We start from the raw sequence: 5,305 nt of genomic DNA, 5'->3' as shown, positions 1-5,305 counted from the left end.
CCTATTTTTGTTATGATCCATCCACAACCAATATTTATGTTTCTAGACATGTGAAGCTTATTTAGTCCATCTTTCCTTTTACATCTTTACTTACTCAAGCTCCTTGTCCAAATTCCACCATTATTTCCACTTATATTCCACCACTAATATAGGTCAACATTCCACCATCATGCATATCACCATTCAAAATCGATACCCAACAACCCCAATGTGAAGCTCCAACACAAAATCTACCCGTCACAAACCAAACAACCACTTTCCACCACTCTATAAATGACTCTCAAATTCAATCCATCCCACTGACTTCCACTACAAACCCTTCACCTCCCGTCCCTCAACCTACCCAAAACACACCACGACCAAACCATCCAATGCAAGCCATAGCAAAAGCCAACATTCATAAACCTATTCAAAAATTAAGCCTTCATACTCAATTATCCAAATCATCTGACCTTAGACCCATAACAATAAGTCAAACTTTGAAAGAACCAAAATGGCATGGTGCAATTTCAGAAGAATATGATGTTAACTTGTTCGGAATGGAACTTGGGAGCTAGTGCCACCTAATTCTGGTCAAAATGTAATGGGTTGTAAGTGGATTTTTCGAATTAAACATAACTCAGATGGTTCGGTTGACAGGTACAAGGCACAATTAGTTACAAAGGGGTTTCATCAACGTCTAGGAGTTGATTATCATAACACATTTAGTCCAGTAATCAAACCAATCACCATCCGTCTTGTTCTTAGTGCTTGATGTCAACGATTCCTTTTTACAAGGCCATCTTAGTTTAAATGTGTATTTGAGTCAATCGTCAGAGTTCATTGATCGAGATTTTTCGTCATATGTATGTAAGCTTCGAAAAGCTATCTATGGCCTAAAACAAGCACCTCAAGCTTGGTATCAAGAACTCTTCAATTTCACATGCTGATACATTTCTATTTGACTTCAAATTTGATGGCTATTCATTGTATCTGCTTGTTTATGCTGATGATTTAATTGTCACTAGGTATAATGATGCAGTGGAAATCTGTTTGTTCATTTCTTAGCAAGTCAATTTTCACTTAAGGACCTAGGCATGCTTTCTTACTTTATTGGTCTTGAAGTTCTTCCCAACAAGCATGGTTTTTTTTTTCTTTCTCAACGGCGTTACTTGTTGAACATTCTTGCTCGTGCACAGATGTTAGATGCTAAACCAGTTCAAACACCACTACCAACAAGCTCCTTACTATCATTACAATTTGGGATTGCTTTATTTAATCCTTCAGAATTTCGAGCAATAGTGGGTAGTTTACAATAACTATTACTTACACGCCTTGACATTGCCCTTGAAGTTAATAAGTTGTCTTAATTTATGCACAAGCGAACCACCGAAGACTGGGCCCTTGTTAAACGACTACTCAAATATCTTTGTGGCACTTCTCATCATGGTCTCTAGCTCTACCATGACTCTCCTACTTCCTCACTTGCATTCTCTGATACTGTTTGGGCTAGAAACATCGACGACTTCTCATCCACCAGTGCTTACATTGTCTATTTGGGTCGTAACCCCATCTCCTAGAGCTCCAAAAAGAAACGAACCATTGGTCATTCCTCTACCGAGGTCGAATATCGATCTGTTGCTAATACTACTATTGAAATGAATTGGGTTTGCTATCTGTTAAATGATCTTGGTCTTCAGCCTTTTACATGCTCTAACCTTATTTTTCATTCACGAATGAAAAATGTGGCTATTGACTTTCATTTCATTCGTGATCAAGTGCAAAATGGTACTTTGCAGGTTGCACACGTATCCTCTGTTGATCAGCTCGCTGATATTTTAATAAAACCAGTCCCTCAAACTCACTTTCTCTTTCTTTGGGACAATATTGGTCTCTCTTATTGAGATCCATTTTGAGGGGGCCTAACAAAAGACTTCCACCACAAGATCGGTTCCTATGGAATCCCATCAAATCTATTTGTATTTCAAATTTATTTACTTTTGCCTTCTGTTTTGATGTGCTCCTGATATATAGAAGATTTCAAATTTCTTTGCTCTTGTTTTCTGTTTTGATATACTCTTGATATATAGGAATTAGTTTTGGGCTTCATATGTGTATATATCATTGAAATGAGAAATGAAAACTACAGAAACCCATTCTTCTATCATACCATTTGTGGATCTTTTCCATATATATTTCGATTTATATTTGAATATATTTTAATTTGTTAGTTCATTTTGCTTTTGTATTGAGTTTATTCAAATTTTAGTTGATCGGAAATATACTATTTTATACCTATGTTTTAGTTATAAACTCTAAAAAATGAAATTATTGTTGGGTTTTCAAGATTCATACCATGTGCAAGATTTCCTTGCATATTAATGCTAGAATTATGGAAGGTAAATAATTTTAATGTAAAAGGTTATAAAAATCTTAAAATTGGGAATAAGGATTATTTATTATTTGATTATGAAAGATTAATTTTACGGATAAAGATATTATTAAAGTGAATATATATTTTTATATTTTAAGAATAAAATGAAAATAATATTATGGTGAAGGTTTGAAGCAAAATTTTTACGTTATGAAAAATAATTTGTTTATTTATTGTAATAAAATATTAATATTAATTTTTTTAAAATATTTGATTAATTTATGTATAGTTGGTAAATATTGATAAAATTATTGAAAATTCGGTATTATTTCTCTATATAGCACGTAAATATGATTCAATTTCTTTATATTTTATGAATGATATTGTAATAATTGGTTTATATATTGGTCACTAATACCGTTTAATTGTTTTATAAATTCAAACTCAAAGTTAAATAAATATGTAGGTTTATTTGGTGAAAAGTGAGAAAATAGCACAAAATCTGTATGCACTTTAGAATGAGTATGTTACAATTGTTTTTGGTATTAAATAATATAAAATTTATAAAATAGTGCTGCAATCTGTTTGAGGGTAATGAGTGGATAGTAAGCAGTAAATAAATGCGAAATGTATTTGATTATTTAAATACAAATTATATGTCAACAAACAACACAACAATAATTTGATTATTTAAACTTTTGAAAAACATATGTACAATAAAATAATATCATATTTATACCTAAACTTTGATATTAAGAATAAAGAAAGAAAATTTACACTGTAAGTTGGGGAATAATGAATAGATTCCCATTTTGAAATGGAAAATTATAGCATATATGTTATTCCCATTTTAAATGCTCATCCCTTCACAATTTCTTCAATATGCGGTTCAAAATTTTAAACTTATATGTAATCATATTTTTTTACTGTGTAAAATTTACAAATCAAAACGTGGGTGTAGACATTATTTTTATGGAAAAATAATATTCTCCAATCGAGATCACAAGTTATATCTTTAATCCAAATTAATATGGAAACATTTAAAATTGATATAAATTGTTATATATTAACAACTTAATTTATGCATTTTGATAAATAAAAAAAAAAAGTTTAAGTGCGTAAAAATTTCTCAAGTTTTTTTAAAAAAGTAATTAAGTCATTGTATTTTTTTTACACTCAATTGGGTACTTGAACTTTCAAAATGCATAAAAAATGCCATCAAACTTTTTTAAAAGAACAATTAAGCCCTTGCTTTTTTTTTTTTTACACTCAATTGGGTACTTCAACTTTCAAAATGTATAAAAAAGGCCTCAAACTTTTTCAAAAAAGAAAAGCAATTAAGCCCTTGCTTTTTTTTTTTCACACAATTAGGTACTTGAACATTCAAAATGCATTAAAAAGACCCTCAAACTTTTTCAAACAAAGCATTAAGCTCCTGAATTTTTTTTGCACTCAATTGGCAACTTGAACTATCAAATGTATCAAAAAAGCCCTTTGGCCATTAACGTTAATAGTTGACCATTAAAGTTAATTGCCTCTAATTTTTTCAGTTAAAGCTACCCAGTGTCACAACCACAGCATGACATGTCGCAAAAAATAATTCGAAAAAAATAAAAATCAATAAAATTTATAAGAATTATTAAATTTTAATAAAAATATAAAAATATTTAAAATTTAAAAAAATCATAAAAGAAGTATGAAAATTTGTAAAATTTTATAAAACCATAAAAAATTATAAAATGCATCAAAAAGACCCTTTAACCATTAACTTTAATTGTTGACCGTTAAAGTTAACGACACCTAATTTTTTTCAGTTAAAGCCATCATGTGTCGCAACATAGTGTAACTTGTGGCGAAAATTGATAAAAATGAAAAATAATTAAATTTATAGAAAAATCATTAAATTCTTCGTTTACTAGGATAATTTATATATATATTTTATGAATTTTATATTTCTTTACAATTTTTATAATTTTCTTATGACTTTATAAAATGTTATAATTGGTCTATATTTCTATATATTTTATAATATTCTATGATTTTTATATGATTTTACAATTTTTATAATTTTATGATTTTTATAATTTTTATATTTTTATTAAAATTTAATCATATTTATAACTTTTATTGTTTTTATTTTTATCATTTTTTTTGCCAAATGTCACGCTATGGTTGTATTTAATTGAAAAAATTAATGGCGGTTCAAGTACCTAATTGAGTGCAAAAAAAGGCAAGGGTTTAATTGCTTTTTATGAAAAAGTTTGAGGGCCTTTTGATGCATTTTGAAAGTTCAAGTACCCAATTGAATATAAAAAAAAACAAGGGCTTAATTGCTTTTTTTAAAAAAAATTTGAAGGTCTTTTTGATGCATTATGAAAATTCAAGTACCCAAATGAGTGAAAAAAAATAACAGAGGCTTAATTACTTTATTTTAAAAAAGTTTGAGGGCTTTTTATACTATTAAGCCTATAAAAATGATATATATATATATATATATATATATATACATGTTTACACGTTATATGCATGGAGAGAACTGTGTAAAAATATGAACCATATTTTCTTTTTGACAAAAATCAGCTGATGATATTAAAATTGGGAGAAGTAGTCGTTACATTGCCTCACCCATCTTAAATCTGATTGGTTATGTGGGTTGGTGTATTAAATAACCAACTTGAAGAAATAAATCTAAACAACTAATAGAAACGATAGAAAAGATCTGAATAACATAGAAATAAAAATAAAACAAACTTCTTAAGAAAATGAAACGACACCCCTCTGTAATTTCATGCTTCAAAGTTGATCACCACTGTAAATCGGAACAAATTTTCTTTCCACTCCCTTCGGTGACGGTATGACTTCATTGACTACAACCCACTCCTTTTCATTTGACAGCATTGGAGTGTAAGATAGCTCTAAATCCTCCAGCATAAAAAAACCCCCTTTCATCTC

The sequence above is a fragment of the Gossypium arboreum genome, chromosome 7 (assembly GCF_025698485.1).
Source record: "Gossypium arboreum isolate Shixiya-1 chromosome 7, ASM2569848v2, whole genome shotgun sequence".
NCBI lineage: Eukaryota > Viridiplantae > Streptophyta > Magnoliopsida > Malvales > Malvaceae > Gossypium > Gossypium arboreum.
This window is presented reverse-complemented; position numbering follows the sequence as displayed.